Raw genomic sequence first — 21,100 nt, forward strand, 5'->3', positions numbered from 1 at the left:
CAGTTTGCTCACCTCCGGGATACATTTTTACTGAATTCATTTTATGGGCTACAGGTACTGCAGTGAACCAGAACACCTCTTGCCTTCACTGAGTTTACTTTCTACTTAAGAAAAGACAAACAGTCAATAAATCATCACAATATATAGTTTGCCAGAGAGTGATAGAGGCCATGAAGAAAACCAAGTGAAGTTAGGGGGATGGGGTGGATGAGGGAAGGAAGTGCAACTTTAAACTGAGGCAGTGAGAGAAGGCTTCACTGCCACTCTCTGAGCTCAGACCCCAAGGAGGGGAGGCAGCAGGCCATGCAAGCAGTGGAGGGAAGCGTGTTCCGGGAGGATGGATCAGAGAGCTCAGGGGCTCTGAGTCATGAGCGTGCCTGGGGTTAAAGAAACAGGAAGGAGGTGGAGGCAGTCAGGCTGGACAGAGAAGGCGAGAAGGAAAATGGTCATGAGAAATGGTCTAGGATATGTAGTCACAGAGGTAAAAGTTGTGCAGTCTCTTAGGTCCCAACAGACCATTGTATCGATTTTGTCTTCAACTCTAGGCAAGGTATGTAGCTATCAGAGAGCGTAAAGCAGAAAAGTCAGTTGACCCGACCTATGTTAAAGGATCTGTTCATGCTATGGGTTGAGAATAGAGAGTATGGCAAGAAGGGAAGCTGCAATAACCCAGGCAAAAGATGATTAACCGATTGTGAGACGGGGGAGTTAGGAATTTGGAGATCAAAACGTGAGCATTATTGTTGGTTAAAACTTCGTTGGAATCAGTGAGGACAACAGTAATTTTCCAGATGCTGAATCCCCTATTTCCCCATCCAGTTGCAGAGGATTAGACCATAGGTCTAGTGTACCAGAGGCCTAAATTCAGCTTGTAGCACAGGCAAGGACAAATCAAAGTAAGTGTTCTGTATAGCAAAGGAAACAATCAACAGAATGTAAAGGCAACTTATAGAATGGAAGAAAATATTTGCAAACCATATATCTGATAAGGTGTTAACTATGCAAAATATATAAGAAACTTCTACAACTCAATATATATGTCTCCAGATTAAGAAATGGGCAACTCAATATACACACATATGGATTAAGAAATGGGCAAAGAATTTGAATAGATATTTCATCAAAAAAGACATACAGATGGCCAACAGGTATATAAAGAGATGCTCAACATCACTAATTATCAGGGAAATGCAAATCAAAACCACAGTGAGATATCACCTCACAGCTACTAGGATGGCCAATATTAAAATAACATAAGTTAACAAGGCTAGAATATGGAATAATTGGAGCCCTTGTACACACCGTGTCAGTGAAAACATAAAATAGCAGAACTATTATGGAAATCTGTATAGAATTTCCTCAAAAATTAAAAATAGAACTACCATGTGACCCAGCAATCCCACTTCTGGGTATTTATCCAAGGAATGAAAATCTGGATCTCAAAGAAATATCTACACTCCCATGTTCCCATAATAGCCAAGATATGAAAACAACCTAGTTATCTGTCCATGGGTGAATGGATAAAGAAATATGGTATATACATACAACGGAAGTGTATCCAGTCTTTAAAAAGAAAGAAATCCTGCCATATGTAACAACATAGATGAGCCTGCAGAACATTATACTAAGCGAAGGAAGCGTGTCACAGAAGAACAAATATCATATGATTCCACTTATAGGAAGTATCTAAAATAATCAAACTCATAGAAGCGGAGAGTAGACTGGTGGTTGCCCAGGATTGGTAGGAGAAATGGGAAATTGTTCAATGGGTGTAAAGTTTTAGTTATGCAAGATGAATGAGTCCTAGAGTTCTATTGTACAACGTAATGCCTATAGTTAACAATACTGTACCGTGCACTTAAAATTTTTGTTAAGAGGGTAGATCTCACGCTAGCTGTGATCACCACCACCACCACCACCACAGCAGGAACAACAGGGCACAAGGAAACTTTGGGAAGTACTAGACCATGTTTATTACCTCGTGATAGTTGTGATAGTTTCATGAATGTATGCATATGTCCAAACTCATCATGTGAGTTTACAAAATCATATACATTAAATGCATGAAACTTTCTGTTTATCAATTATACTTCAATAAAGCTGATAAAAAATAGTCAGGGTTTATGCCTTGCATATTTAAACTAGCATAAAGTAGTAGAAGGGAAGGAGAGGGTGAATGCAGGTGTAAGTAAGTATGTATATCTGATATGGAGAATAAAGGCGTTTCTATCTGATGTCTTCTATTTTCTAGGAAAAGTAGAGGTAGGTAAAACTGCAAAGGATCATGGGATTTCATATGTTCAAGAGAGTAAAGAAAATTTGAACTTGTCATTTTGAAAATCAGAGAATACTGTGAATGGCAATTTAGTTGAATTGCCAAGCAATGTGAAGAGCCCATTGGAAGTCAGTAGAACCTGAATATATTGGAAGTAATATTCTCTTCTATGAGACTTTCTCCAGAAATACTCCAAACATGACAACTTACTAAGGCATAGGGGGGGAAATGAATAGCTAAATTCACCTAGGATTAGAGTTTTGTCAGATGAGTGGGGATAAAGACAGAAGGAGCAGGTAGTCATTGAGAGTATGGAAAAGAGTAATGTTACAATCCTTGGTCATGATTTCTAATGAAGGTGAAGAGAGAAATGAAGAAAGAGTGCAGCACAGGAACCGGGATGACAGGTCAATGGTCTGATGGCTCACAGAGGCGAGAGGATGGTTGCAATGGGGTTGTTTGGGCAACCAAGTCGGACAGAGAGAGGATGTGGTCAGGGAGCAAGATGACGGAATTAGTGATTTCAGAAGTGGAACAATTACCTTTGATGACAAGATCCAAAGATGTGACTGTGGGAATGGAGGGTTCAAATAAAGGATAAGGTGACTGGAGAAAAGATAAGAGATGCAGGCAACAAAGGAAAAGCAAACTTTCTCCTATCTTTATGGGTTTCCAACAAGGCAAATGGCAAGATTACATTTCAAAATAATGGTTCCCAGGTCCCTGAGAAAGGCATTCCCTGGCAAGAGGCCAGAACTTATTACTATGAGTTTCCTAAATAAATACTCTGGTTTAGTCAAATTAAGGGAGTGTTAAGGTCACAATGGACACTTAAAAAAAATACAGCTTAGCCAAGGTGAAAGCATTTATTCAGGGTGTGCCTGGGTAGCTCAGTCAGTTGGGCATCTAACTTCGGCTCAGGTCATGATCCCAAGGTGTGAGTCTGAGCAGAGCCTGCTTCAGATCTTCTGTCTCCCCCTCTCTCTCTGCCCCTCCTCTACTCATGTTCTCTCTTTCAAAGATAAATAAAACATTTTTTAAAATAAAAAACAAAACATTAGTGTTTATGAAAACTTCTTCTTTGAGCCCTCCTGAAATACAAGATCGAATTTAACATATATACATAGATCACTTTTTAAAGCAATTTGATATCAAACTATAGATCTTATAAAGATTATAAGGGGTGCCTGGGTGGCTCAGTCAGTTGGGTATCTGACTTTGGCTCAAGTCATGATTTCCCTATTCATGAATTTGAGCCCTGTGTAGGGCTCTCTGCTGACAGCTCAGAGCCTGGAGCCTTCTTCAGATTCTATGTCTCCCTCTCTCTGCCCCTCCCCCTGGCATTTGGTCTCTCTTTCTTTCTCCTCTCTCAAAAGTAAACATTAAAAAATTTTTATTAGTTAAAAAATATTATTAAAAAAGAAAAGGTAAGAGCAACCAAAGAAAACCTTGTTCCAAGGTTTTATAAATGATGCCTAGTATCTTAAGTAAAAATGGCTCAGCCTAGAAATATCTAAGGCTTCATATAAATCAACAAAAAGAATTACTTTATCGAAGAAAGTACAGGCTTTTATGTATAAAGTTACAGTCAAATATATGAACATCACAACACATAAATAAGCCAAAAGAGAGTTCTATATTTCCCAGAAATAATGTTTACCAGCTATCTAGCTGCCCTTTAGACTAGTCAACTTGACACATAAAATTAGCCATCACAAAGTAATTTGAAAACATTTCTTAAAGCCACTCACGAGAAGAGAAATTGCAAATGATTGATAAAAACAAGTTAAAATGTTTTAAAGTCATTAGCAATCTGAGAAATGCAAATTAAACTATTAGTTGATCCTACTGTGCACACAAAAGCCATATAAAAGCACGATTTGGAGAGGATGTGGAACAAAGGGAATTTTTTTTTTTAAAGATTCTATTTGCAAGTAATCACTACACCCAACATGGGGCTCGAACTCACAACTCCAAGATCAAGAGTCACATGCTCCACCGTCTGAGCCAGCTGGGTGTCCCTTCAAAAGGAATTCTTAAACATTGCTGGTCAGTGTTAAGTTGATATAATCATATTAGTAAGCAGTCATGCAATGTCTTAAAAAATATAGATAGATAGATAGACAGATAGATAGAGATAGAGAGTGCCCCAGAAATCCCACCCATATGTGTATAAGCTAACACGACTCATACATATGTACGAGTATGTCATTGAAAAAAGAATCTGAAAACAACCTAATTATCTATCAACTGAATAATGGCAAACTTATAATAGCAGTGAAAATAAATGAACTAGAGATGCAAGTATCAACAGAGATGATAACTAATATTGAGCAGGGAAAAAAAGCAGGACAGGAGTAAACAAAATGTATTATTTATATAAATATTTAAACACATAAATCAGGGCTGCATGTGTCACTGAGGAATGGAAATATATGTAATAAAAGTATATTTAAGAAAGAATATATGACATGATAAACTCCAAATTTTGGATGGAGAAAGAATTAGCCCCAACTAGTTGGTAAGATTTTATTCCTGAGCTACATAGGATGAACAAAGATATTGACTGCATTATAATTTAACCTTTTTTTTGGTATGTATTGGATTTGTCATAGTATACTTTTAAAGGATCTTACCCTCACTCATAATTACAGAAATGCAAATATTCCAGAGGTTTAATTAGCTAGAAACGTATTTATGTGGAAGCTCTCATTCTCCGAGGCATTTCTCCATCCAGCCTGCCGAAGTAAATCAATGTTTGCACTTCACAAAGCTTTTGACACACAGAATCCTAATTTGCAAAGATTAATTTGGCATAAATGAGAAAAGTACAATTAATTCTATCTGTGAAGGTAATTATTCAAATACAATGGGACTTACTAGCCCGTGGTGAGCACACAGCGAGGCTCTGCGCAACTTTTTCCGGAAATTTACAAATGTACTTTAATGTGATAATGATACATTCAGTTGATTCATTAAAACATTTATATATATATACTACACTAAAATGCTGTAAAATTTTCAGAGACCAGGATTTCTGTGCCTACTCTGCATAGCCTATCTGTTTGCATTCAAACTAACCAGATACCTTTGACCAAGTATTTGTTTAAATAATTCTAATGAAATACTACCAAAAATAAATAAATAAATAATAAGCTAAACTAAGAGAACAAGCTAGGTTTGTTCATATAAATCTTAGAAAGTAAATCTTTGCTTTCTAACCTTTAAGGGATGCCAAAAGGTAAGCCAAGATGGCTGGCTACACAGTAGGAAAAGAAATAGGTCTTAATTTCCCCACCTTATAAAAAAGAAAAGTAAGGATTAGAGAGGCCAGATAATTTATGTAACATCAAACACCCAGAAAGTAGCCAAACTAGGATTTAATTCCATTGTTCTTCATTCTAAATCCATAGCATCCTGTCTAGAAAACTGCTAGCTAATAAGCAGAAAAGAATGCAAATACTATAGTTACTCTTGCCCACATTTACCGTATTTTTCAGACTAAATATTAGAGAAGATTGTTTTGTGTATGAGTGTATGCGTGTGTGGGTGTGTGTCTACTTATGACTATATAACTATGAAACTGGTCTTTTAAAGCACAGATAATATTCTTCTTAAAAGGTTATTGGTGGACCGGTAAGTATACTCAGGACTTAAAAACTAGGCAACTTCCCAGCACACATATGGAAAAGCTTTGGCTTAGTGTGCAGGAGACCCATCCATTCTGGATTCTGCCACCACTTGGGTGGCTGAGAATGAGTTACATAGTCATGACTGAGTCCCAAGTTGTCCTAAGGTCCTCAGGGGGAGGGGAGAGAGAGAGAGAAAGGGAAGGAGAGGAGAAGAACAAAAACTACTCAGAATATTTACGAAAACATGGAATAACTAGATCATTTATATTGAATTCTTTGTCAGTGCAATCAGTATAAATAAAAAATCATGTCCCTTTATATAGTATTTTAGAGTTAACCAAAAATTCTACTACTGTAGACATAACAGACGACTTTCTTTTCAAACTGAGGATATTTTGCAGAGCTGCGTTAGGATTACATACAGATGCTGAACACATTAACAAATGTATTCATAAGTCATTTAGGATTTCTGAATTTCAGTTCTACTTTGTCTTTGGAAATGAGGGCTGTATACAAGCGATAGGAAAGTAGAACCAGATGCGGGAAGCAGGAATGGAAAGGGATACACGTAGCATGCCTTCTAGGGTTGTTGCTCGGCGGAATGAATGAATGGTGCTGCCATTAACCAGAATAGGAAGTGGGAAGGATGGAATTGTATGGAAAGATGACAAATTAAGTTTTGGATATGTTGACACAGATAAACTGAGGTCCCTCAGATGTCCATGTGTCTGGACCTCAGCTGGAGATTGGAGGGTGGGCACCAGAAAGCCTCCATTATTCACTAATAAGTATCTATTTTATCTGTCAGCCACAGAGCGAGATTCTGGTGACCCCAAGATGACTAAAACAGAGCCCCTGCTTTCATAGGCTAGCGGACAAAAGAAGGTGTGACGGTAAATGAAAATATATTGTGATATGTGCCATGATATGGGTACACTGATGGCTGTGAAAGCCAAAGGGAAAGCTGAATCTTCGGAAAACATCAAGGATGTTTCACAGACGTAGCAGTTGATCTCTTTCTAAAATGGATGTCAGAGGCGCTTGGGTGGCTCAGCTCAGGTCATGATCTCAGGACCTCAAGCCTCATCTCAGGCTCCATAATGGGTGTGGAACCTGCTTGAGATTCTCTCTTTTTCTCTCCCTCTGCCCTGACACTTCTCACACTCTCTCGATGTCTCTCTAAAAAAATAATAAAATAGAATAAATAAAATAGATGTTAAACTTTCAAACTGCATATTTCAAAGTTTTCTTCGCAGACTTGTAACACAATTTATAAGATTGCTAGATTTTGCAAAAAATAAAAAAATGCAGAATTCCGAGTTCGATTTTAATTTCAGATAAACAACAAATAATGATATAGCTTGATTACTTATTGTTAATCTGCAATTAAATTGAATGAACGGACATCTGTATTTTCTGTCAACCTTAATTAGTTATCAGTATCATTCAAAAAGTAGGGCAGTGAGAGACAGAATTAGTTAAATAGCAAATGAAGTAGCTATTGTTAGAAACTAGACTATTAGAAAGAATTATTTTAATGTTCACTTACTTATTTTGTGTAAGAGAGAGAAAGCATGGGGGGGGAGTAGGGAGAGAGAGAGAGAGAGAGAGAGAGAGAGAGAGAGAATCCCAAGCAGATTCCATGCTCAGCATGAACACCCAGTATAGGGCTCAATTGCATAACCGTGAGATCATGACCTGAGCCAGAATCAAGAGTATTGGATGTTTAACCAACTGAGCCACCCAGGAGCCTCCCAACCTCCCACAAAAAAATTTTAAAAGACTAGACAGCAAATACCATAAATGTTCTCTTTTTCAAATGTTTCTTATAACAGAATATACAATTTACTGATGCTTTCCAAAATATCTTTAACATCTTTGAAGGAAAAAACACAAATATAAATTAGGCTTTTGACATTGCATTAGTGGCAATAACATGTGAGAATCTCCTTGACCTTAGCAACATTTCCGAACAATACTGCTGTTATACACTTAAATAATGTCAGCAACTTAACAATGACAATAGCTGGTTCGCCAGCAGCATGATGACAGATGTGACTTCTTAACTAGAAAATGTCATTGCTAATTTCATGTGACTCATACTGGTGAATCTGCCTGTGAAATATGTACAGCAACTGAAATGGAGGTAGTGAGCAATAGAGGTTAAAACAAATCCCAACATCCACCAAGGTAATCTTTAAAGTCACATTTTTTACCGTAACTTCAACATCCCTCACCTCCAGACATTTCCAGAGTGGTCAACAATTCAATTAATCACCCTGACACTTTATTAACCTAGCGATGAAAGGTAATGGTTGAAATAAATCATTTCTAAACTCTGAAAATCTGTAATTTTACTCATCTTTTTTTTTAAATAAAAGCTTGAAGTCATTTAGCAATAAGAATGGTAAATAAAAGAAAAAAAGAATAGTACTCAGAGTAAGAATGAAAGTAAATTTCTTTGTTTTTTATGTTTATGTATTTGTGAGAAAGAGAGAGAGAGAACGTAAGCAGGGGAGGAGCAAAGAGAGAAGGGGACAGAGAATCGAAAGTGGGCTCTGCGCTAATATCAGAGAGCCTGGTACGGGGCCCGAACTCACCAATATCATGAGATCATGACCTAAGCCCAACTGACTGAGCCCCATGAAAGTAAATTTCTATAGAATATTTTCAGTCCAGGTAGGAATTATTATTACTAAGAGACACACCAAAAACATGCCTAGAGATAATGGAGTCAGCAGTTTGTTTTGATATTACCTGTCATCTCATCGAAAAGCTACTAAAATTGCCTCGAACACCTTGAAAGTTTACATCTAATATAATCAATATAAAGTGGATTCTACAGGGCGCCTGGGTAGCTCAGTCGGTTAAGCATCAGGCTTCGGCTCAGGTCATGATCTTACAGTTCGTGGGTTCAAGCCCCACATAGGGCTCTGTGCTGACAGCTGGCTCGGAGCCTGCTTCAGATTCTGTGTCTCCCTCTCTTTCGGACTCTCCCCTGCTCAGTCTCTCTCTCTCTCTCTCACTCTCTCTCTCTCAGAAATAAATAAAACGTTAAAAAAATTTTTTTGAAAAAAAAAGTGGATTTTACAGAATCAGATAAAGCAAATATATTTGGTACTTAGTGTGTGCAGGAACTATTCTTAACTTTCATTTCTTAACACTAACTCATCCACTCTTCATTTATAACACCGATGGGAAAACCCTGGGTCCATATCAATTCCCTGATATGGAATAAACTGGAGCCTGGCTCCAGGGAGGCTGGCCCCAGACCAGGGCTCCTGACCACAATGGTGCGCTGGCTCTTCCAAGCCAAAATGTCGACAAGGAGTAATTTACAACGGTATTCAAATGAATCTCCGGGGACGCTTATGTGCTATAATTCCGTGCTGACCTCGTACCAGACACTTTGCCTATGTTATCTCAGGTCGTTGTCACATCGCTGGGAGGCCCAGAGGTTCAGACTTAAAGAACCCCTGGTGGGAGGGAGGTTTCAACCAAGGTCTTAGTGGCTTCAAAACCCAAGTACTTTCCGTTCCCCCAGACTGTGTCCTTACGGGGACTGAGGGCAGTTACTGGAGGGTCTTAACTTCTCAGAAATCCTTTTCCCTGGGATACATTTGCAATGAAAAGCTGCTACGATAATACTCACAATTGACAATACACAGAGTCGCACACGCTCCCTGGGGCACGTGCGAGAGCGCACACCTGCGCAAACGCCCACAAAAGCACCGACGGTTACACCAGCTGGGAAAGGTTCTTCCGCGAAGATTTCCTAGAGAGGGGGAAATGGAGCTGATTCATCCCGTGTTCTCAGAGCTGAAGAGTGCTTGGAATAAAGCTGGTGCTCAGAAAAGGCTGGATGAAATAATAAGGCATCTCCACATTCTTAAATTGAGGAATTTTTAAAGAGATAAATTTCAAGAAGTCCTGAATAGGAGACATAGAGCAGATAGGACTAGAGAACCACCGAGAAAGTGGTTACTAAAGGCAAGTTCTGATCAACACAAAACAAAACAAAAAAAACTACAAGCCCTACCACCACCTTCTCCTGACCCAATAGCTGTATGCCTTCAAATCTAGCAGTTAATAAATCCATCTTTGAATAGCAATGAACTAAGTTATCATTAGGAAAGCCTGTTCTATTTCACTTACTCTTACCTTGAGCTAAATATCTTATCACTGCTCTAAAGTTTACCCCCTTCATGCTGCTGCACATGAAAGAATGGATTTCCCAAAGAAACCCAAGAAAATTAAGGATCCAGGGGGTAAAGTAAAAAGTCAAAATAATATTTTAATTCAAGTAGAATTAATTACTAAGCACTAACTGGATGTTTTGTTTTTGTATCTTTGCCAACATGAATATATAAATATAGATATTTTAGGAGTAACATTTTTTGATTTGTAAAAATTAAATGCACACACATCACATGCACACACTTGTATTTATATACTTACAGAGAATGCAGATTGACCACATTGTGTCATGCTATGTATGTGTGTGTGTAATGTACGTGGTTTGTTCTAGAAGTTATTTTTAAGTCAACTTTTGAAATTTGGATTCTTTCTTTGAAATTAACTTGATATTGTGGGCATGGAAACCACGAGGCACAGTTTCTGTTCTCAAGAGAGACAATGATGTATTGTTATCATATAGTAGGAAAGACAAATACATATAAGTAGTATTAGCAGGATACAAGAAAGCTTCTTAATGTGCACTGGGCATAACTCAGAACTCTGCTTTGAATTGGTTACTGGTCTTATAGTTCAATGGATCAATTTTAAACCCCTACTGCAGCACTGGGATCAATACCACAGGGACCTGCCAGAGACTGAAAACAAGAGAGAAGGTCATGCAGAAGGGCCTCTCAAACCCAGCTGGGAAAACAACGCAGTAAGCAGATGATCTCACCAAAATACTGCATTTGCAATGAAGAGCATAGAAATCTTCATTTTATTATCTTCAAAATTAAATAAAACAGAAAGCACACAAGTGTTTCATTCCACGGAAATGATTCTTACATCAGTTATATCTTCCAGTGGCTTCTCTCATCATATCTAATCTCACTATTTGAAAATGTTCTCCTTTCACTTCAAAAAAAAAAAAAAACAAAAAAAAACCCAGAAAGCTGAAAAAACTAGAATAAGTTGTAACCTTTCCAAAAGCAAATAATGAAACACTTGAAACCCCCATACCCAGCTTACTAAGCATAGCACTGAGTATTTTCTATTCAAACAACATGGTAGATTTGTGACACTTGGTTAACAGAGTAGTTTTCGGTTCCCATTCAGCTTCCAGGAGCCGCATCACATTCACCAATTTGAAAGAGGCAGGAAGAAAAGATGTTTATATGTTTTTGTGAGAGCACGTATGTGTGAGCGCAAGGCATGTGTGTGACCTTTATGAACAATTAAAATTGAACTTTTATATTCTGATAGAGATGATTCATTTTCTGTACCTTTCCATCAAACGCCTACCCACAATAACTGGCAGCAAGGAAAACCAGTTCATTCTGTTTTCAAGGATAGTTTTAAAGGATTTCCATTTGTATGAAGTATTTATTCGATGTCCTAGCAAGCTATATTCAAAATCCCTTTTGTCCATTTGAATCTCTGCCATGATAACATAGAATATTGTTAATATCAAGACAGCCGGTCATCAATATCATTAATAAAACCAAAGTGTGTTAAACTGTTTTCACACTTGGCGTGTTCTTTTGGAGGCTGTGCAGAAGTGAAAAAAATAGGCAAAACACCACCTCTGTGAGTGATCTAAAATAGGTACATTGTAATTGCAACTTGTGTGATGAATGAAAGCAATAGACTAGAAATTAAGAAATTTATATATTTTAATATCCACTCTGTAACTAAGTCGTTATGAAACCAAGGAAGGAAAATGCCCCTTTCCCTCCACCTTGGTTTCTCTAAGGAAGAGAAGATGGAGGTAAGGGATCCCTATAATCCCTTCGATCACTAACATTCCATGCTTTCAATGGACATCATGTATCATTACGCGGAAAAAACATTCCATGAACTTCTGCACCCAAAGCATTAATCATTTGGTTCAATGAATTATACAGGACCTGCAGACATCTGTGCAAATGCTTAACGTAATTGTTTGGCAGAGAGAAAGCCATTTTAAAACCTGGCGCATCTAATATATCACTCCTTTATGCACTTGGTGCTACAATTAAAGCGCAGAGTATGCAGCAAATTGCATCGCTTGCTATGGAACTATTCACTCCCAAATGTCTAACAATCTTTTGAAAGAAATTATCCAGCCCCAAGTGACACCGTGATTCCTGTTATTACCCAGCCCCTACCTAGTTGCAGTGCTGTTTGCTCCATGTTCTACCTTATGTCCTTGGAAGCTCTGTGCTCAGTTAAGTCCTTCTCATCTTTGAGATCTCAGTTCCAGCCTCACTTTCTCAGGGAAACGTTGCGAGGACCATCTGTCTACATCCAGTACCTACAGTGGAGGCACTAATATCAACATCAACTTAGTAACAGCTGTCACAAATACTGTGTTAAATTACTGTCGGTTTTCTCACCAGCCCATCGATGCTATGAAAGTAGAGATCAAGCCTGTTGTTGATTATTATCACCTAGCACAACGGTTGTCAAAGAGTGAACCCTCCCACCATAAGTATTTTTGAATGGAAGAATTACTGTTTTTAATACCACTATTATAATAACACAATAACAAGTTTGATGTGATATCTTTTGCATTAATATTATATATTTCTCCCCACAAGCTCTTCCTAAAGCTTGTAGTGAACTAAAACAAAGTCTCAAACTTCTGCTGGTAGGATCTACAAAAATGCATGGATCACTAAGGTGACAAGTTTTCAAGGTACACTCAATTATCAATCATTTGAGTCTAAAATCTCTACCTCTGAAGTATTCTTCTTGCCCTTCACTCCTATGGTTAAGATGAAAGAACAAATATCACTGAACTTTGCCAGTTTATACTAATGATCAATTTAAAACTATATTGCCTAGGGGCGCCTGGGTGGCTTAGTCAGTTAAGCGTCCGACTTTCGCTTAGGTCATGATCTCACGGTTCGTGGGTTCGAGCCCTGCGTCGGGCTCTGTGCTGACAGCCAGCTCAGAGCCTGGAGCCTGTTTCAGTCTGTGACTCCCTCTCTCTCTGACCCTCCCCTGCTCACGCTCTCTCTCTCTCTCTCCTAGAAATAAATTTAAAAAAAAAAAAAACATTAAAAAAATAAATAAAAAATAAAACTATATTGCCTAAAGTTGAGTCCGCTGCAAAATACTCTTGAAAACTAAAAGGTCAGCTTAAAGTCTGAAAGATCTTTTTGCAGGGTGATAAATTTTGACAGAGGTGATAATAAGGAAGATTCCCTTTCAACCTAAAATAAAATTCTTCTTATAGATTACCAAAGTCAATCTATAGTTTTATTATCTGTTTTTAGACCACAGACTAAATTGAAATGTCATCTAGCCCTTCCCCACCCCACCGGACACATACCTCAGTGACCTGATTTTCTGCCAGCAATGGCCAGCGATGCAGGACAGAGGTGAACATAATGTTAATGACACAAAAATGTCCTATGTTCCTGCTCTTTTTATTAGGAAGAATAGCTTCCTTCAGCTTTCCATAAAACTTGTATCCCTTTTTATTTCTTCTTCAGAAGTGTAAAGTGGTAAAGATACTTTAGAGGATTTAACCTAGATTATGAAACATTATTCTCCATTTAAAAACACTTAACATTGCTGTGTGAAAATGAAGGAGTAGAATCACTGTAAGCTGGATAATTTATTTTACCTTATCTTCCCTTATATCTCAACATTTTGGTGTCAAGTACAACACTTATAATGTAACTTGAATTTTGAGACTCTGCATTACCTTAGGGTGCGTATTATTAATAATTCCATATAGGGGCACCTGGGTGGCTCAGTCAGTTAAGCATTTGGCTCTTGATTTCATCCTGGGTCATGACCTCACAGCGTGTGAGTTCGAGCCCCACATTTGGCTCTGTGCTGACAGCCCAGGATCTGCTTGGGATCTTCTCTCTCTCCTCTCTCTGCCCCTCCCCTGCTCACTCTCTCTCTCAAAAAATAAATAAACTTAAAAAATTTTTAATAATTCCATATGAAATGGGAATGATAAAAAATATTTCCATACAAAAAAAGAGGAAAAATATATAAAATATTACTTGGGGCACCCGGGTGGCTCAGTCAATTAAGCATCTGAGTTTGGCATGAGAGACTCTTGAATACTGAGAACAAACTGAGGACTGATGGATGTGGGGGGACTGGAAGGGGAGTGATGGGCATGGAGGACTGCTCATGTGGTGATGAGCACTGGGTGTTATGTGGAAACCAACTTGACAATAAACTATTAAAAAAAAAAAAGCATCTGAGTTTGGGTCAGGTCATGATCTCACAGTTCCTGAGTTTGAGCCCTGCGTTGGGGTCTGTGTTGACGGTTCCAAGTTTGGAGCCTGCTTTGGATTCTGTGTCTCCCTGTCTCTCTGCCCCTCCCCTCCTCATGCTCACTCTCTCTCTGTCTCTCTCTGTCTCTCTCTCTCTCAAAAATAAATATTAAATAAATAAAAATATTACTTCAAAAATAATAAAATATGTAAACTTTAGAGAACAATTTTGAGGGAACAAGGAAACTTTCTGCAATTGGTATCCTATTATCTTTCTAATAGGATTTTTCACATTCCGGGAGAACATTATTCTATAATCCATATAGTTCAGATGAAGACTGCTAATCACAACAATCAACTCCTGTGCTATAGAGAAAAGATGACTGAAAATATGCCAATCATAAACGTCCAACCCTGGGCCAGATTCCATAACAATAGTAATAAAACTTCTTGAGTGCTATTATGAGCCAAGCACTAACATGTATTAACATGTTATAAACATGTATTAACATGCTTTAGACCCCTAATGTTTTGGGGGTCTCAGGCTAGAGGAAAAACAGAGACCATATTTTTACATCAAATTTTAAGGTTATAAATAAAGCCTCTGTCCAAGGTGGAAAGACGCACTCAAACCCAAGTTGCAGACTCAACAGGTCGCCAGAGAACAGAGATACACAGATTCTCTTCCCTTTTATCTCACATTTCCCATTCAGGATTTCCAGACTGTTTTAAGCATCTCTCATGAACATATCAGTGTGGCAGAAGGGCAGAGAAGGTAGCAATGTCATCTGGAAAACCCAGGCTGCCAAGCCAACCCCTTTGGGGCATCCAGTGCTAAGCAAAGCAGCCATTCTGTCTGTTCAGGGCAAAGACATGGTCTTTCCCCTGTCTCTCCGTGTGTCCAAATTGCATCCTTTTAAAAGGATATCAATCAGCTGGCTTAGGGCCCACTCTAATTTTAACTTAATCATCTCTTGGAAGATTCTATCTCCAGTCACATTTTGAAAACGAGGTTAGGGCTTCCACACCTGAATTTGAAAGGAACATAATTCAGTTCATAACAGCCCTTTTCAATGTGGGACCCAACCAAGAACCTCTCTCGTCCAGGTGTATAGGTGGCATTCATCTCATTTTAAAAGCTTTTGATGATCCCCATTTTACGGATAAGGACATTGAGGTGCAGAGTAGTTAAGTAACCTTGCCAAGACCAAAGAGGTACCAAGCAGGCAATCCAGCTCAAGATCCTGTGCTTTAAGCCGCAGCCCTCTAAGATCATTGGATAAAGTTCACATGATCTCTGCCAAACCAATGGAAATTTCTTCCCAGGAGTCTTTGACCTTGAGCTAGTCCTTTCCTCTCTGATATCAGAGTTGTAAGTTAATGAGTCTGCTCCTCCTTCCCATTGCCATCTGAAAAAAGTTGCTTAAGAGAACCAAATCCTCACGGGAAGATACACAGAAGGGAGATCTGGCAAACACTGATGGTCCTGGAGACGCCTGTTCTGGTTGGCCTTGCCCCTTTTGAAGCCTGACCACCTTCCCTTCTGGGAAATCTTTGTGTGTTTATGCTTTTTTAGCCAGTCAGTATCTGCTGCGTAGAACCAAAATAACTTTGACGAACACCCAGGCAATACAAGGAACTGGCTTTGGTGATAACTGCTTTCCATTCTTTAGATCCAACAGACATACTTAAGCCAAACCAACCTAAAAAGTTGCTTCATTTAAACTGCCCTTTTTTCTTCTAAAACCCCTGTTTCTACGGTGTCCTTGTTAGGGTGTTTAGTTAAGGAACAGGAAGTCTCTTCCAATGACTAACATGAAACTATCAGAAAACAGCTCTGCTCCCCCTCAGCCTCAAATGTTCACTATTACTCCTATTCTTTTTTTTGATCATTATAGTGTAGCACGCTGAGACTTTGAGAGATCAGTAAGTCGTAATCTATCATTTGTCAAGAAAGAGTGAAAAACATTTTATCAAATTCATCAGTACTGCAAATGACTTGTAAGACATAATGAATGATATAAAAAGCAAACCACAGTTGGTTATTTGTAAGATCCCCGTTATCTGTTGGGGAAGGAGACATGATGACGGTAAAAAGCAATAAGGGGTTGGGATGGAAGTCTTAGTGAGACAACATTCAAACTCTAGGAAATAATTCTAAATTAAAATGCCACCAAGTGTGGCTACACATTATTAACCAGAATCAGTCAATTTAGGAAGAAGTAGCAACCTGGCTGGAGTGAGGAGACAGCCTTAATTAAAATACTTCAATGTGGCTGAAAACTCATTTTCATAGTCGGGCCGAACAAATGCCTAGAAAATTAAAAAGGTAATAGATTGATTTCTGTTTATTTTAGCTCTTTGTTAGAATTAATATATTATTCTACGTTCACTGTATTCCCAATAACTGTGTTCTCCTTTGCTGGGGAATATAAATCAATAGAAGATACCATGTCTGCACTCAAAGAGGAAAGAAAACCAAGTGGAGCACAATTTTTGCAGCTCCCAGCAAAAAAGGAAATGTCTCACCCTCCTGAGCATATGTGTGGCTATACAAACATAGTAGGTTCTTAATAAATAAATGTTGATTGATGAATAATTATGTGTGAGAATATACAGTATAGACCACAGTTTCCTAAAGTAGTAAAAACTGCACTAAGCTACCCCGAAAAGAGTTTACAAGACTTGACAAGGGGAAAAGCTTCATAAAAAAAAAAGACACACACACAAATACTGATTTATAAGATAATACGCATAGCACTGATTAGTATTATCAAATGTAGGAATACATCATCCTGAATGTTACACAGTTAACACAGCCTCTGAGTCTATTCTCACCTTCAAACCTAACCTCATTCATTCATAAGTGACACAATCTCGCAAACCACATACTGGGTTTGGGGGTGTGGTGGGGAGTGAGCCTACAATCTCTTAAATATATGTGGGACAATCAGTGTGCTATAAAATGATCAAGAAGACTAATTCTTGGAACACATTTTAGAAGAAAATGTATCTGCAGTCATGATGTTTTGCCCCAGCAAATCCCCATGAACACTTCATAGAAACAACGGCACAGAGCATGGTCTCTGTCTCTAGAGATCCAGTTCATTCCTGGCTCTGCAATGTAGGCTTGGACAAGTGAGGTAATAGTCGGTGGCCTAAATAGCTTCAGAATGTAATAATAATGGTAATACATGATAATAATGACAATACTGATATCTACCACATGGGGTTCTTTGAGGAATTAGTGTTGGAACAATGGGAGAATAAAGTAAGAGTTTGACAAACACAACCTGTTTTGACAATCATCGTGTAAACAGTAAGGACCATAATATGATTGAGCACGTGGAGCCATAATCATGATTTGGGATGGGGACTGAAGCTAAGCCTTGAAGGAGATGCATGGGTCCTACCATGTGACTTCAGCATGTATTTAAACTGTACTTGGGGCACCTGGCTGGCTCAGTTGGTAGAGCATGCCCCTTTTGACCTTGTGGTCACACCTTAGGGTCATGAGTTCAAGCGCCATATTGGATGTAGAGCTTATTTTTAAAAACTACAAATAAAACTGTACTTCATGTAGCTAGCATGTGGTAGACATTTAACAAACGTGGAATTAACAGCAAGGAAATTACCTGACCAAATCTGGAGTGCTAAAATGGCCTCAAAACAGATGATTGTCAAAGTTTTGAGATTCTAGGCCACTAGGCAGATTTCCTACTAGCAGCAGACCAATGCTCTCTTGCTCTCTCAATATCAATCATGACAAAAAGATGGACTGTCAAGAAGGCCCCAATTGCCCTATGTTGTGATCTGCTAGACCGAATCCCTGATTTATTCCCCCTTTATATTATTTGATTCTGCTCTTTCTACAGCAAATCCAGCCTATTTGGTCCTTGAATATCCACAACCCCAGCGCCACCCAGAGAGTCCTGGCATCACACACAGGCAGAGGTAGAGTTGCGTTTATCTTTCTGAAAGCCATTCCTTTAAATGGAGCAACGGTATTGCTTCTGTTAACACATCGTTTCGCTTATTTGAAGCATCTGGATAAGGTTTATATCCCTACTTCTGAGGGGGTTTGTTTATTTCTATTGTTTTAAAGCATCTAGTCTCTTCCTGAAACACAGGCCAGAAAAAATTATCCAAGGTTCCTAACCAGTCCGGAGCTTTCTGATAGGCAGTTAGTGCCACAACTGCCTATCAGAAAGTTGTCTTATAGAAGCCACAAATCCCCATAACACGCGTCTTCTCTAAGCCATTCCCAAGGACAGTTAGAGGTTCATAGATCTGAAAGGCTGTTTCAGAAGATGACCAAATGATTTCATCCGCTCTAAGTTACAAACGGCTAACAAAGCCCATTTTATCACCAGGCTCACGAACTGTCATATGCTTGACAGACATCAAGGAAGGGGAATGTGGGATTTGCAGGTAGATGCAGGAGCTAGAGAACAGAGGAGTCATCCTTATGGTAATTAGAAACAAAATTAGGGATACCGCACAGGCTAATCTTAAAGCTAGAGATGCTAACATGAATCTAAATATTCAATAATCTCTGTATAAGGACAATGTAGACAAGTCCTTCCCAACCAAAATGTCAGGATATGCCAGGGCTATTAAAACTAGCTCCTTCTGATTTGACTTTTCCCTACAGTGTGGGCTTTAATTATTCACCTTTCTATGCTGGCACTATGACAATTTCTTCCCATGTTCTCAGTCCTTTAACATTTCCTATCTCTTTCATTAGCAATGCACGCCCAGCCTCACCTCGTTTCAACTTCTAAGAGGATAGTTCTGCTGCAGCATAATTTTGTGCTGCTTTGGCTGCCAAATACAAACAAATTAAATAGCTAATATGCAAAATTTACATCACCTCTCTTGGCAAATAAAATGATGGATAATTTATGGTCTCTATCTGCAAGAAAACACACTGACAGAGTGATGGTTAGCATCACAAACGAAAACTCCCCAAAGATTCCATTCTTTCCAAAGGTCAGATGCTCAAATAATGAGCGATGCCTATTAGCAGAAATGCTTACAAAAGTTTTGAAAGTAGGGACAGTAGAGACTATTTATGTTTGTTGTTTCATGTTTGTTTCGCATATTTTTCAAATTTTAGAAAAAAATGGCAAAGTAGACTATAGGATGTTAGGAGGAATTCGGCATCGTATTGACAATTCTTTGTCACGTTTATTACAACTGAAGATCTGTGAATATTTGACCTTAAAAAGATTAGGAGCTATTATGGGAGCCATTACACCTGTCTTATGGTAGAAGTAGCAGCCCATGCTACAAGTGAAAACCCAGAAACTGGACTTCCATCTCTAAGACATTTGTGGAGAGGATTTATGCTTTGAATAGGAGTTAGATTATGTATATTCTAGGCTCCTTTAAACTTCAAGGTTTCATGTACCTCTGGAATCCAATAAGAACAGAGTTGGAGTGGGGCGCCTGGGTGGCTCAGTCGGTTGAGTGTCCCACTTTGGCTCAGGTCATGATCTCGCGGTTGGTGGGTTCAAGCCCCGCGTTGGACTCTGTGCTGACAGCTCGGAGCCTGGTGCTTGTTTCGGATTCTGTGTCTCAGTCTCTCTCTGACCCTCCCCTGCTCACGCTGTGTCTCTGCCTCTCAGAAATATACATTAAAAAAAAAAAAAAAAGAACAGAGTTGGAGATAAATATCTAGGAAATCCAAAAAGGAGGGGGACTTGAACTAAACAGAGTGGTAGAACGTTACGCAACGGAAGCGCACAGAGTGTACAATTATGAATCCAGCTGAGCCATCGTGACCTTCTTGTCTTGCCCTCCTCTATGTTACTAGGGAGCTATTCATCTGAGCACTGCTCCATTTCTGTGTTCAACATACTACGCTTACTGTAGATGAGACTCTCTAGGTCACAAATGTTTAAGTGTGCCTCTATTTAGAAAAAATATATATATTAAAGATGCTATTTGTACAAAAGCAGCCCACATAGCTATCTCTTTCTGCCATTATGTATATACAAGGGGCCTCCAAAATGGCAGCATGCAATGTTCACAGCAGGATTTGCCAAGATATTCCTCTGGGGCGCAGGGAAAACTAGTTCTTAGTATACTTGTGTAAAATTAAGAACGAATGTACCATTTACTTGATCACAAAGGTAGTTTACCAGGATGAGGCTGATCCTTTGTACTCCGGATGTGCTGGCCCATGCAATTTATCCAAGTGTGGGAAACTTGACTGCTGAATTTGTGGTAATGGGGGAACTGAGTTCGTGCTCTCCTCTGACAGCTAGTACCTAAAACCAAACATGGAGCACTCACTCTTTCTTTCTAGCTCCTGCCTGTTATTTTTTGAGAGAACATACAGAACTCTGATGTCTATTATAACTGCAGCACCACAGTATATCAACCTTACTAAAAAATGCTTCTCTGAAAGAAAGAAAGAGAGAGAGAGAGAGAGAAAGAAAATAACATTTACTGTATGGATTACCATGTCATATAGTCAAACGTCAAGGACAGAGAAATCTAAGGACAGTGACTACCAGATGGAGGCTGTGAAGGTAATAATATCCATCAGAGTATTACAAGGTGGGCTTCTGGTCAAATGTTTTTACAGAATATATTATTCAAACTATTTTAATATAAATAACCCTCGCAATATGGAAATGTAGCTTTAAAATATACCTACAGGAAACCATAGGTGACCTATAATATATAATATTTATATATTATATATATATAATATTTATAATTAAAGTACACAAGAACAACAAAAAATGTCAAAACGGAATCTTCCTACAACTAAAACAATTTCT

At 38.6% G+C, this 21,100-nt stretch overlaps 1 non-coding gene across 1 annotated transcript; it reads left to right on the forward strand.

Annotated features, from left to right (window-relative positions):
* Positions 1 to 20,404: 20,404 nt before the first annotated feature.
* LOC120230806 lies at positions 20,405 to 20,570 on the forward strand. Its single transcript, XR_005528170.1, has one exon. It is a non-coding gene; the product is annotated as a U1 spliceosomal RNA (small nuclear RNA).
* Positions 20,571 to 21,100: the final 530 nt, after the last annotated feature.

The sequence above is a fragment of the Hyaena hyaena genome, unplaced genomic scaffold (assembly GCF_003009895.1).
Source record: "Hyaena hyaena isolate Hyena2069 unplaced genomic scaffold, ASM300989v1 scaffold_47, whole genome shotgun sequence".
Taxonomy (NCBI): domain Eukaryota; kingdom Metazoa; phylum Chordata; class Mammalia; order Carnivora; family Hyaenidae; genus Hyaena; species Hyaena hyaena.